The following is a 15,646-nucleotide window of genomic DNA, read 5'->3' on the forward strand; positions in this document are numbered from 1 at the left end:
ACCAAGGTAGTTATCTTCATATGAACTTATTGCAATGTCAGATCTTAAAGCCTGTGCAACGTGGTTTCAACTACTGCCTGACAGCTGCTTTGCACAATCAGGCTGTTGCCATCACAGCTATGTACATCATTTCTATAAGAATCATCCCGTGCAACACAAACTATCAGTCTGTTCTCCATAAGCACCTATACTCAGATGTCAGCCCAAAGAATGGTAGTGACAAAGCCTGTTTTTCTTTCCTGGGATGAAGAAAGCATGCTCCTGCCTGGCGACCTCAACAACACAGTCAGTGCCATCGCCTGCCTGTAAACCAGGTCTAGGAGGCAATTGTCATCAGAATCAAGATCATACATCCTGAATGCATTCCACACCCATAAAGCTGTCCACAAATACTTCTGTTTCCAACAATGATACATAAAGTCCCTCCAGAATTGTGTAGTCTGCTCAGTGTACTTAAAGTAAGGTGCCAGAACTGTGAAGTCTCCTCAGCAGTCAGCTTCTTCGTACTTGCCAGGCTACAGCCATTGAGGAAACGTTATAGAGGAGCTCTGAAGTAACAAAATACACCTGACAGATTAATATCTAAATGAATGAATGGGGTGACTGGTTTATTTCTGCACAAATTTTGTTTATAATTTAGTTTCAAAATCTTGATTACAATATCTATTTTCTGAGGGGTTTATTTTAGCATTGTTCAAATTGAAAGTGCTTGTGAAAGGGCAGAAAACATGACAATGTTGCTGAATAGGAAAGTGTGCTTGAAGTTACTAGCATCGCAAGATCATGTGAAGGCCAAAAGAAAAGAGATACAACAGATTCCTGACCCCTCCTTGTTCATCCACCATCCACCTTCCAGCTCCAGCTCTTCTCCTTCACCTCGCTATGCTCTTCAGTGTCTCAGCAAAGATGTTGGGTGAGAAGGGAAGGGATGCAGGGTACTCTCCGTGCAGAATACTCCTACAAATCTCAACAGTAATGCAGCACTGGGTATACAACCCTTCAGCGGGGCTCATGAAACAAAGTCACTGCTGGTTTATGTTCCTGTGACTATATTATTAATCTAGTCGGTCTGCGCTGTCCAATTGAGCCAGTTGTGGGTCAGATTTATCAGCCATATAAAGACCAAATAACCTCAAAAGCAGGAGGCACAGATGACTGCTGTAATAAATCAAAGATCCTATCATAGGTTGATGGACAATAGTGTGCATTATGCAAAGCCTACCAGGTAAAACCAGTGAAATTTATTTCAACCAACCAAATTTGGGAAGAATGAACTCTATATAATGTGTGCTTAGTTAATGGCATCAGCATCATGAGGAAGCCTGTAATGCATGCAAACCCTCATGCTCACTCCATTTGCTTTCTTTGCAAAAGAGGAAAACACGAACCTTTTAGTCGAGAGACTTACTGACCTCCTTTGGTGCCTATAAACCCAACAGCAGCCAACTGCACAAGTATTTAGACAGTCACCTTAATAGCACAGATAACAAGCTTAATAGTGTATTTGCAGTATTTGCCAGTTTCAGTCACCTCATTCTCATGCAGCATAGTGACCTCTTTGGAAGTTAAAGCTGTCGCTCTCACAAGATACTCAGTCAATGACAGAACTGCTGAAAGTCTTAATTTCTCTCCTCCTCCCCCTTCTACAGCTTGCCCTATTCAGAAAAGCCCCTCATCATAATTTTAGTTGCAGAATCATGGAATTGAGTAGCACAGAGACAGGACTTTCAGGCCAACAGTGATGCTCATCTACACAAATGCCATTTTCCTGCATTCGGCCCATATCTCTATATTCCTTTCTTATCCATGTACCTGTCCAAAAGCTTTTTAGACTCTGCAATTATACCTGCCTTTACCCCTCCCCTGGAAAGTCATTCCATAGTTGCATTCAGATGTCCTTTAGATATTTCCCCTCTCACCTTAAACCCAAGCCCTTGAATTTTAGATTCCCTGCCCCTGGAATAAGGCCCCTGATTAAAAAAAAACAGGGTCTTTATGGCTCTTGAATTTGAGCATGACTAGGGTACAACTTATAATGTACGACTCTATATAATGTTGGGTATGGAAGAACAAGCATTGATTGTTGGTAGATCATGATTCACTATGCACTGATTCAAGCCAGATGTAGTTCATATTGTAGACCAGCTGCAGTAGGAAGCACCTTGGCCTTAATCTCACTCTTCCTATATCTCTCAAACAATGCCACAAGCTTATCTGGGCTTTTCCTGATAAAATATTATTGGAAGACATGAAATACATCCTGATAGAAGTTCACATGGACAACATCAACAAAATTCTACAATAGTACGTTCCTTAAAATAATCCGCCACATGCAACTCATTGTTGTATTCAGAGACTAATGCTAATTAAGATAACATCTTCACAAATGAAATTAATTTCAGAGATGTCTATAGTTATTCAATTTATCTATTCCCCTTACTCCTTGGAATAATTGTGCAGTATTATAAGTCAATGATTCAAGAGTAGAATTAATCAATCACCTGCGATATCTCATATTTGGCTCAGCATCAGGTATTGTTTGTTTACAGTATGTCTCCAAACTTTCTTCCAAGGCAAATATATACATGTACAAATTACTGTTAAATCTCTTCATAGCTTAGATTGCTCCAGTGGAAATAAAGAGCTTTTATTGCAATATTAGTTTTTCATACTGGCTATGAAGTACCTTCTTTAATGTTCTTTCAATACTCGCTTTTTGTCTTTTATAAATAGCCCTAAACTTGAACTTTATAATTACACTAATGAGGAATCACACTTCTAGAATCTTTGTTTTACCATTTAAGTGCTTCCCCATTAAATTTAACTTCCTATTCATTGAATATTTCCTGAATTACTTCTTGATTCCTCACATTAAATTGTATTTTCCATCTATTTATCTACAACTCACTGAGTTCTTTTCCACAATAGGATATTATTCTCATCACCTTTATTTGACCTCAGCAAAGGTAGAGATGGTGCACAATTTAGATACAAATAACAATTCATTCAGTACATTTCATAGGGCACATTAATAGACTGAAAGTCTCACAATACTACAATGATTATAGTACTTGAATTCATTCCAATGATCATTTCTTCAAGCAATAATAAATCTACTTTTATCAAATCCATCCAAGTTACATTTGAATAACACACAATAGGCAGGTGTGTCAATGAGGCGCTTCAAGAAGTTGATCATGGCACACATTAACTCCACCATTCCAGACAGCCTTGACCCACTGCAATTTGCCTTCTGCTGAAGCAGGTCTATGGTAGATGCCACCACCCATGGTCCCAAACTCCAGAGCATCTGGACAGTAAGAATGCCTATATTAGACTTCTGTTTATTGACTATAGTTCTGCCTTCAATATAATGGCAAGCAAACTCAGCACCAACCTCTGGACCCTGAGATTCAACATATCCCTCTGCAACTGGATCCTGAACTTCCTGACCAACAGACAGCAATCAGTAAGAACAGGCAGCAACAGGTCTGCCACAACTATTCGAAACACTGATGCTCCACAAGGCTGTGTCCTCAGGCTCCTCATCTACTTCCAGTACACTCATGACTGCATGTCAGGTTCAGCTCTAACTCCATCTGTCAGTTTGCAGATGATGCCATTGTTATTTGAAATGCCGGCTGTAACTCAAATAATAGTGAGTCGGACTACAGGAGGAAGATAGGGAGCCTAGCAACATGGTAACACTTCCATCAATGTCAACTAAACAAAAGAGCTGGTCATTGACATCAGAAAGGAGTGAGGGAGTTTATAAGCTCTTGCCTCAGTCGTCTGTGGAGACCAAGTCATTAGGTACATTTAAGGTGGATGCTGATAGGTTCTTGAATAGTAAGGTCATCAGAGGTTATAGGGAGAAGGCAGGAGAATGGGATTGAGAAGGATAATAAATCAGCCATGATGGAATAGCAAAGCAAACTCGATGGGCCAAATGACTTAAATCTGCCACTATGTCCTATGGTCTACATCAATGATGTTGAAGTTAAAAAGGTTGAGAGTTTTAAGTTCCTAAAGGTTAACAGTTAGTAGCCTGTCCTGGTCCAGCTATGTAGACACCACAGCAAAGACTGCTCATCAGTGCCTCTACTTCATCAAGAGGCTAAAGGAATTTAGCAGGTCCCCCTGACCCTTAACAATTTTTAATCAATACAACACAGAGAGCATCCTATCCTGATCTGTGAAGAGAGCACTAAGAGAGCATCTGCTCTGCAAGTGATCGCAAGAACATCCAGAGTTGTGGACACAGCTCCGCACAAAACAGAAACCAGCCTCCCCTCAGTCGACTCTCTCTACACTTATTTCGGCCACAATAAAGCAGCCAGCATAATCAAAGGCTCATAATCAAGTTCACCTGCCGAATTGTCCCTATATCTGAAGACTTCCCTCTTGCACCAGCTCCCGCAGTGGGTCGAAGTTGTCTAGAAGGCCGGACTTAAAGTGTTCCATGACCAGCATCTCAAAGTACTTCTTGGATAAATCAGATTATTGACATGTCTGCCTATTGTGTTATTCAAGTACACGATCCTTTGCCTCACTGGCATGTGGCACAGGTAGTAAACCCAGAGATTACAATCCTTGAGGTCCTACTTTATAAATTTCCCTCGTTCCCTAATATCACTTCATAGGACCTTAAACAATTGGCTTCTGTATTTTAGACTGATTCTTTAATGTTTCCTTTTGCAGTATTTTACATCATTTGATACAAGTTTGTGAATCTAGAAAATTGAAGAGATAAGAGGGAAAACTGTTTTCACCAGGAAGTGTGCTTATCTTAATAATAATTGCCACAGTGTTGTTCACTTAACAAATGATGGAAGGAAGAGCTACTGCAATTAATTCAAGATAAAAATGCTTGATCTGTTCAGTAATTTGAATAATTTGCAGTTTTATTAGTTAGACAATTATTTATGTAACCACTTTCCTGTGGTTACTGTTTTCAGTGTTACTCATCAGCTTCTATTTTCAATTTAATTTATTTAATTTAAAGCTTTCCAAAGGAATGTTATATAATCAAAATCTCAAAGAAAAACAACAGATACTTCCAACTCTTATCTTCAGGGAAAATTGAGTAATCAAGCTGGTAATTGTCATATGGCATGACTTTCACCTGGGCACCAACAGTTCTGCAGGGAAATAAGAGTGGTCCTAAGTCTGCCCTGGCATGGAATTCGGTAGGCACAGCATCTTTTGACATACCACCTGTGCCACCACTGTCTCTCAGCTTCACAGGAAAGGAATCCAATCGGGCAGAACAAATTTCCACAACTTCTCTCCATCAGCCAGGGCAAAACCCTGCATCAGGAGAATGGCCCTAATGAAATGAATGGGAACAACTGGTTGTCAAGATGGTAATAAACTTGCAACTTAGTCGGTTTTAATTCAGCTGTTCAAACACAGTTAGTTATTTTGGTTTTCAGTGCTTCAATATCTTTAATGCTATTCTCTCTAAATAGTCTACATTATGTAAGTTCATGAAGGTCCAATTACCAAACTTTCAATTTCAATGCCAACTTTTTCAGACTGAGCCTGGATTATTCTGGGAGTATAGTAAGCAAATTGCATGGGGAGAGGCATGGTGCTATGCTTTGCTGCATTGGGCTTCACCCCCAAATTAGAAACTAGTTTTTCCATGGAAGGCGATATCCAAATCCAAGCTGGAGGAAAGTGTAATCCAACGGCCAATTGCTTCAGAGCCCCATTATTTTCGTGCTAAAGTTACAAACTAATTGTTTTCTTGTGTACATAAAGTATATTGGCCATTCCCAGGTAACAAACTGTCCATAAATTGATTTTGTCTGTTGGGAAATACACATAAAATTAAAATCAATCAATCTGACAAACTTACCTCCACAGTACTTTAATGCCATTTATTATAAGCTGATAAAAAAGAACAAATTACTAAACGTTGAAAAGAGGAGGAAACTAGTTCTGCTCTTTGTAGGAATGGACATGTACATATGTTGGATTTTCAAATTTACTGTATCCTAGGGGTTTGTTTGTATGGGTGTCCATGAGTCAGATGCTTGTAATCTGGGAACAGTCTCAATCATGAAACAACCAACATATTTTAAAGAGGCACTGCTCCAGAGTTCAATACTCTTAGCACCCTTTACTAGTCTCTCCTGCATGGCAGCCAATCAGCAAACCATTTATAAAGGCAATTTAACTCTTCAGCTAAACCTTGCTAAATGTACATTATAATTCTCCAGCAATTGCTTCATTACTAGTTCCTGCAGGATCAACACTCATTCATTGGCCTTACATGCTTTTCAAGCTTCACCCCCAAATTGATTCCAATTAATTCAGGTATCCAGTGCCTCCATCTGTCTATCCAAGGATGGATTCATCAATTAACCCATCTTTTCCAATTTCTTTCAGCTTCAAATCCCCGAGTTCATCAATATCAATATTTTTATCCATAAGTCTCTCTTTTGTTTTGTTTCACTACACTGCTACAAACTCTTACAGCCTTTTTCATTTCCAATTAACTCTCACTCTAACAGTGGATCAATTTATCATGTCATGGGGTTCATTCAGCTCATCAATTGAACACAAGCATCCAAAAGGACAATCCCATGTCTTATCCCCTTTCTCCTTGCTTCCCTGTAGCACATACAAAGACATGGAGCAATTTATAGAACCAATTAATTAACATCACATCTTTGTCATTTTGCAGAAAATTGGAAAAACTAATGGAGAGCTACAGCTTAGACCATAAGATATAGGAGCAGAAGTAGGCTGTTTGGCTCATCGAGTCTGCGCCGCCATTCAGTCATGGGCTGATCTAATTCTTCCCATCATCCCCACTCCCCTGCTTTCACCCCTTACCCTTTCACGCCCTGGCTAACCAAAAACCTCTGCCTTAAATACATTCAATGACTTGGCCTCCACAACCGCTCATGGCAACAAATTACCACCCCCTGACTAAAGTAATTTCTCCATATTTCAGTTCTAAAAGGATGTCCTTCAATCCTGAAGTCATGCCCTCTTGTCCTAGAATTCCCAATACCATGGGAAATAACTTTTGCCATATCTAATCTGTTCAGGCCTTTTAACATTTGGAATGTTTCTATGAGATTCCCTTTCATTCTCCTGAACTCCAGGGAATACAGCCCAAGAGCTGCCAGGCGTTCCTTATATGGTAACCCTTTCATTCCTGGAAGCATTGTTGTGAATCTTCTCTGAACCCTCTCCAATGGCAGTATATCCTTTCTAAAATAAGGAGCCCAAAACAATACTCCAAGTGTGGTCTCACAAGAGCCTTACAGAGCCTGAACATCACATCCCTGTTCTTATATTCTATACCACTAGAAATGAATGCCAACATTGCATTCACCTTCTTCACAACTGGCTCGACCTGGAGGTTAACCTTCAGGGTACTTTGCACAAGGACTTCCAAGTCCCTTTGCATCTCTGCATTTTGAATTCTCTCCCCATCTAAATAATAGTCTGCCTGTTTATTTCTTCCACCAAAGTGCATTCCAACATTGTATTTCATTTGCCACTTCTTTGCCCATTTCCCTAAACTATTTAAGTCTCTCTGCAGGCTCTCTGTTTCCTCAACACTACGCTCACTCTTGTGAAAATGTAGAATGAGAAAGAACACTGAGGATCAGGATCAAACCTAGGTTCCTAGTACTGAGGCATAGCATTAATTGCTGCACCACAATGGTATTCCACAACACTTTCCTCTTCTTTCCTCTCCCCAATCATAACAGTGCATTGAAGCAGCAAGGAAGGCTCTATAATTGGTAGTCACATCTGCCCAACACATCACAGGCACCAGCCTACCCACCATCAAGAACATATATATAGAAAGGTGCTGGAAAAGGGCCAGTAACATCATGAAGGATCCCACCCACCCTGCTCATTGACTGTTTGTCCCATTCCCATCAGGGAAGAGAATACATAGCATCCACGCCAGGACCAGTAGACTCAAAAACAGTTACCTTCCGCAAGCAGTAAGGCAATAAACACCTCCACCCACTAACACACTCCATCCCAGTACTTTATCATTACCTGTTAGTCACCTTATGCACAGACACTTCTATACCTAGCGTCACTTTATAGACATACAATCAATGTATATAAGCTATCTTATGTATTTACAGAATTGTGCAAAAGTCTTAAGACACATATATAAATAAACAGGGTGCCTAAAACTTTTGCACAATACTATATTTGTCAATGTGGAACGGAGAGCAAGTTTGTAAACCTGGTGGATGCAAAGGTTGTTGGGAATGGTGAGGGTGGTGTGTCATGGGAGGGGTGTGGAACAGGTGGCAGAAAATGAATGCCAGGGGCAGGGGCTGGCATAGGTGCAAACACACCCAGTCCTAAGACACCAACAACGTAGTATTGTAGTAACAATGTATATTTACTGTGTACTTTTATTATGGTTTTTTTCATCTTATTGTATTTTTTTGGGTGTATCAGATCCGGGGTAACAATTATTTCATTCTCCTTTACCTTTTGTACTGGAAATGACATTAAACAATCCAGAATTCACTTCCTAAATCCTTCAAATCCCTACCTATACTTTCAAATAATGTTGATGATTATATCTGATAATTTGCTTTCTCCTTGACTCTGATGACACAAATATCTACAAGACCAATGTTAGATATCAAATATAAATAATGCAAATGACAAAACTACTTACAATTTTTATTCATGTACAGAACTTCATTTAATTTGAAATCATTAATCTAACTTTGCTACAGATTTCAAATAATAATCAGCATTTCCATAGACCTTAATAGCTTTTAAAGCTTTTCTTCTCTGTTTGGCCAACAAGTCAAAATTAAATGTCAATTTATCTAAACAAAGTAATAAAATTGATTACAAGTTTATCAACTTATTACATTTATTTAACTTAATAAATTAAAGTAATTTACTTTTATCAAAGTAAGGTAATTTAAAATTAAAAGAGAAGTAACATTAGTGTATTTCCCCTTATGTGCAATGGCAGATGTTACAAAGATGAGTGTGTTAAAAAGTGGACGTGCAAAGGTTCTGAATGAGTAAATTGATTTAACAAGGTGAAGGAATGGTAGATGAAGGAATGGTAGATTAACTGAGGCCAAATATGACAGCAAAAGGACCACTAATTTAATTTTAAAACAAACAATATGATCTCCAAAATATACAATTCCAGGAGATTTTTTGATAAATTCCATTTAGCCCTCCAAAATAAAGGATACATCTCATGAGAATTACCATTACTGGTAGAGTCACCAGATAGAGATAAATTTAGTGAGATAGGAAATGCTTTTTAATTATGTGTTTAACATGTGATTCAAAACAACCATGACAGAAGAAAGTAGGGAAGAAAAGAATCACTTAATGACTGAAGGAAGCATCATTACCTCCAAAAGCAAATATTTCTGTACAATAAGTACTGCTAATTTATTGATGAGCAAAATCAACTTTTGCAGAGTTAAAGTTACATAAGTGTGCAAGTACACTCATTGATTAGGTGACATTTTTTTGTGAACCGTGATGGAACCCTTTAGTTCCTCCTGAACTGCAGATGGGGCCATAGTTTAGCATCTGAAATCTAACAACATATCACCCACACAACCAGTGAGTTGATGCTGCTGAGCTGTGTAGAATCTCAGTTAACTGTCGTTATTGTTTAAATACTGCATTATTGTTAATCACCATTTATGTTTTGCCTTATTTAATTGCTTCATGTATATGCTTTTCAAATTGCTAATACTTCTCTTAATTTTGTGATATCACACCGGAGGAAATAATATATCATTTCTTAATGCATGCATTACTAAATGACAATAAAAGAGGACTACGTGTCTTCATAATCTAAAAAAAATTTAGATCACACGCAAGAAAGGTGTGATAATGACTGACCATCAGTTTACCGCTAAACTCTGATAATGTAACACCTTGGGACTTTGGTAGTGCCAAATAACTGATTTTCTGAACAAATAAATCTTACTCATGATACACTCCATACTTTTATTTCATTTTTAAACATGTTTGTATGATAGGATAATAAATGCCCCAGCAAACTCAACAAGTTTATAAGGGTTGAGAAGTCCACTCTGCATCCCTGCTCCAGGTGTAAACCTATCCACGTTCCTGATCCCTGGTGTTCTGGACCACAACTCCATCTTTGAGCATTACATCCCATAGTTCAAACCCTAACCATACTTTGAATTCCCAGCTTTGGATGCCTACGCCTTTCACACTCTGCAGTAGTTAGCCAGTTTCTGAACTATCAGGATTTCAGAATATTTTCAGATTATGCTGTATTATCAAAGGTTACTACATTAGGTGTACAGTGCCAGTAGAATCTCCAGTCAGGAGGGTTCAGAGGCTCCAACATGAATATTTTACATAAACAATGCTTTGCCACCTCTCCAGACTTTGAACATGTAAGGAAAGAGTTACATTTGATTCTTCCTTGGTATAGGTTAAGACGTGTAATACAAAATGACAGTTTGTAAAACGGCATGGTGTTACTCTGGATTATGGGAATGTTTTGAGAACGTACAAGGAAATCAGTCCACAGCAATGTCTTGAGAACATAATGTGAGTAATGGTCTACAGCTCTGATGGTAAAAACATGTTTGTCTGGGAACCAAAAAATGGTCCTGAATGTAGAGATACCATGTGGCATTGTACCATGAAAAGGTAGTAGGGTAAGGGGGGTTATGTGCAAATAGGAGAAGGGGAGAGGAGAGAAGGGCAGTGGAAGAGAGAGAAGGGTGGTGGGAGAGAGAGAAGGGTGGTGGGAGAGAGAGAAGGGTGGTGGAAGAGAGAGAAGGGGAAAGCACAACTGGAAAAGATGTTGGACACTTGCATTTCACTCTGGAAGTATATTACATGGCTTAGTGATTGGTTGGTGACTATTATTTTATCTTTTACTACTTCATTTTTCTTTCTTTCTGTATTTATTCTTTACATTACTCTAAAAAATTAATTTCTAATCATCTTCAGTATCTGTACAGTACCTGATTTGTGAATACTTTTTATTGCTGAATCAGATATGAACAGGGGAGGAATTTTAAAATGTTTTCATTACAGAAGGTCTTATCCTCATTTAATTCATTTTGGAAAAAGAATCAACCTTGAACAAGCATCTGAATAAAGCAGAAACAGCTGGAAATACTCTGCAGGTCAGGCAGCATCTGTGGAGTTGGAAAGTAGATTTTAAAAAATGACAAATCACTTGTAAAAATTCCAGTGAACTCTTTGCAGAATGTTACACTGTTATTAAATCTATTTCATAAGAGTTTAGAACAAATAAATTGAATATATTAACTATTCCCTGATTTAAAACTGCAGCTTCAATATCAAACTTAGAGGAAAGTAAAGTTTTTCTCTGCAAAACAATGGTCTAGGTCAGGAAGATGTATTGACAACTATTTTTCCCATCCAAATACACAATGACCTAACCATCAAACAAATATAACTTCACCTTTGCCGATGACCCACTGACTGCAGTGCAAGCTGATAAATTTTGAGTTCTCCAGTCATCCTTAGGAGGTGTTGTTCAACAAAGAATAATGAGGGAACTTCTGAGTTGTCCAAGGTCGTTATTGTTTTACTACTTGCAACATGGTTAGCAAGCATAGTCTGGTTACATTTAAAGAGGAGAAATTCAAAGGCTTGTGCATGAAAAAACAAGTTTTCATAAAAGTTAAATTGATTGTGAAATATTGGGCCAGAGAATCTGAAATCCAAAAAGGACGCCCAAAAAGCTGCACGTAGGGCTGAAATTGTTGCACAGTGCATATTAGATAGATTAGATGATCTGGAGATACCTGTGAGATGGGTGGGGAGTGGGGATGGTAAATGGCTGAGAAATTAACAAGTCCAAAAATAGTGATTCACTCATCTTAGACATAAGTAATATGGCTGATATTTTGGAAATTCAAAACCTGCTTCACAGCACCATCGTCTTGACAGAATGTGGAACTGCAGCAATCAAATGCAGTGGCAGAGGCCCGACTGCAAAAGTCCTTTAAAGAGTTACCAATGAATTACAATCTGCCGCTTAACTGAAATTATAAATTTTGCGCAATAGTGATTTTATCATGTGATTACTAAACCAGAGGAATGAAAGAAACAACATTAAAAACACTAGGCAAGGAATCAAATAAGTGCATTTAAGCAAGTCAATGTCTTCCATTTGTTCTTCTTCCTACTATTGAACCACTAGCTCCAGGATTTCCAAAGATTAATTCTTTAAATTTCCACTTCATCCATAGACAAAAGGACAGCTGTCAAATTAGACTCCCACATAAGGCACTGCAGCCATAGTATCATACCATTGATTCAGTCCTTTCCTTGGCTGCCTATCAAGCTCTATTAGATTGCTCGCAACTACTGGTTGACTTGACCTAGAAATAAGCTTTCAGCTCTTTATTGCCATTATATACTCGATACGTGAATCATGTTTGGCTACCCTCACTATCTGCTGTTAACATGAGAAAGAGAAGCACACTCTATCTCACCGATTATAATTAAAAATCAGTGCTCAGGACTACAGTGGTTCAATATTTTCTTTAACTAGAAACTATGGACTTAATTTCTAAACTCTCTTTGTGAGGAAATAGGCTCTCAACATCAAACTCTTCAAAAATTATCCCTTAAACACCTATAAGCATTGACCCATTCTACCACTTGGTCAATATAGAAACAGCCCTTTCACCGTTGGAAACAATTTTATGAATTCCGTGTTCTGTCCTGACGAGGGGAAGTAATATCTCTCTCCTTCAAAGGAGGAAACAAAATAGCTAACCGACAACCCATAACAATTTTTAAAGTACTACACAATTTCAACAAATTTATTCCAAAGGTACAAATTACGTTTGTTAAAGATTACAGAATTTTCTATGGAGAAATAAAGTTGCAACATGCATACATAGCCTGTGAAGCTAAATAGACAAGTACTCAAGATGCAGATGACATGTCTTGAATCAAAGGAACTGCAGGTGCTGAAAATATGAAATAAAACCTATAAAAAACAACTTACTCAAATTCACAGGAAATTTGTCAATTATCCACTAATAAATTCTTTCTATGTTATAAATGATTGTTATATTTGAATATGCATTTCCTGTCCATCCAATTTTGAAGTATTATGCAAGCTTAAGTGCAGCTATGCCTCTCGAAGTCCAACCCTGTGTCCCCAACGTGATAGGTGGAAATGGTAAAGCCAGCCTACAGGTCTCTGGCGAAGCTATACAGGCCAATCCCCTGTACAGTGGATACCATGGATTACAGAAACATTGATGAACTCCAACCGTGCCACTGACTTTGCGGATGACGGAGGCAGGAGATCATCAATGGCCTATGCTCCACTGGGAGCTAAAGGCCCCAAGAAGAAGACGTGGAGCTAGCAAATAAGCCTTTATGATTGTTAAACATTTTTCATGACATATTTTCCTCTACACCCAGAGAAAGTATTAAATAAATAATAAGTTAAGGAGTTTTACACTAACCAGTTCAATTTATCCATTACATATTTAATTCCACTTTCAAAAGCTTTCTGCTTCTTCCAAAACCTTGAGCTTGGGTCTGAACTCTAATAATATCAGCTGAACTTGAATCATGCAATACAAACCAATTTCACAAACTTCAGTGTCAACCAGCTGAATATTTTCATTTAACTTCCAATAGTTTTTCTTCAATTATTTTAAGAAGTATTTAATGAAAAACGAAAAGCAAATATCAAAATGGACTTTGCAGTTAAAGTTAAACAGAGTGCCTTTAAGATGATCTGTAAAGAAAAAATCTGAAGTCATTTCTCTACAATTGTTAAAGGTCTTTCTGAATTAAAAGGGAAGCATACAAAATGTGCCAACATGTTATTGGATGATAATAAAATTAGAGTTACTAATAAATCCAATGGGAATATTTACCAATGCATTACTCACACCCCACCATAAAGTTACTAGCATTTACAAAATGCCTTTTGTATCTCTCAGGATGTGCAGAAACTTTGGAGCATCTTAAGTATTTTTGAAGTATAGTCACTGGTTGAATGTGAAAAACCCAGCAACTTATTTACAATAAAACAAGAGAAGACAGATAACTGGTTTCTTATACTTGCTGAGCTAGAAGACTCTTCAAATACAAGAAAAGGAGGTTCCATCACAACGAAACCAAGCACGCTAAATCTCACATTCTGGGTTGTCTCACATAACCACACCCAACCCCCAGTTTCCCATCACAATCAAATGAGCTATTGAAACAATAGGGATACTCCTACTACAGAACTGTCAAACTGAGGTCTTCTTTCAATTGCTCCCCAAGAGTGGGACAACTGAACTGGAATTGCCATTCACAGCACTGATGTAGAAATAACTCAGTTCCCAAACCCACTTACAGAAATATGGTGGTGGAGGCAGCTAAACCTACCAGAATATCTGACATTAGAGACGGGGAAGCTCACTTGTTTGTTGGTAGCAAGCGTCAATAAAAAAAACTCTCTGGCAACTGAAATATGCAACATAATGTACTTTATCAGTGTCACAAAATAAAAATATTTTCTCAGTACCTCTGCTTAAGTCTAATGGATGTTTATTTCAAAGCATTACTTACTTTTCCTATTAAAATCTAACAATAACATCTCTGATTATATGCATACAAAATTTCAAGTGCTACCCAAAAGAAACAGAAGAATGGTATCCAGATTGCTGAAGCTTTTGCTAAAATAAAATTGTGATTCCAGTTTCATTGAATAAATCAATGAAAGTTTTGTTCATATGAACAGTACCAACTGAAGCCCCCAAACTATCTAGAATTAGCTGATGGTTGTACAAGGTATCTCATTGCGTGTAACAAACATGCAATGAGACACTTAAAATGTTACAATAATACTTGTCTTAACTGCTGCATCTCACCATTAATTGACTTTTGGTCGATTGACTGAGACCTGGATCATTTTTAATTTTAAAATTACTTGTAAGATTTTTATATATAGGATTAAGTGACTGGTCAGATCATGAATGGAGACTTTCTTGAAGTTAAGAGAGATCTTGCATATAAAATACTCAACATCACAACATACTATTGCAACAAATTGCTCACTAAAAGTATTACATAGAACAATGAAAAAATCAAAACAGTAATATTTTAAGATTCTAAAATTAATACAATTGTTTTAGCATAAAATTAAACGTCTGGTTTCATCAAAGTGCCCTAAATACTCCTTCTTTACTTATTTGGCCTATATCTGTGAATCCTGCATTGATTAAATGTCTCAAAGTAACAGGATATTTTACAGATTTTCCTGATTCATTTTCAAAGCAATAGTGACAGATTTGTGATTCACCGTATTTACCAACTGTATCTTTAATAAATCATCCATCACAACCTTTCAACAACTCTTTGTAGCACATTTCCCACGAAGCACGAACCCCAACGAAATTAAAAACTTAAACAGACCGCCATTTTGCGGAGTGATAACCAGGTCACGAACCCAATCTTCAGTAGGATTGTGGTGATCAGATAAGTAAAAGAATCAGTTTTGTCAACATCACCCAGTTAAAATGTTAAGGGTTAACTGATTGAAGCTGCATTTCAAAACGTATGGAAATAATAAAAGATCATCAGTGCAAGGTACTCAAATATATTGTAGCAAAGCATAATGCAA

General features: G+C 37.7%; 1 protein-coding gene across 2 annotated transcripts in view; it reads right to left on the bottom strand.

Moving 5' to 3' along the window:
- cacna1c (calcium channel, voltage-dependent, L type, alpha 1C subunit) overlaps positions 1–15,646 on the bottom strand; it is a 669,326-nt gene that overhangs the window by 532,870 nt on the left and 120,810 nt on the right. The window lies entirely within an intron of this gene.

Source organism: Mobula hypostoma, chromosome 9 (genome assembly GCF_963921235.1).
Source record: "Mobula hypostoma chromosome 9, sMobHyp1.1, whole genome shotgun sequence".
NCBI classification, from domain to species: domain Eukaryota; kingdom Metazoa; phylum Chordata; class Chondrichthyes; order Myliobatiformes; family Myliobatidae; genus Mobula; species Mobula hypostoma.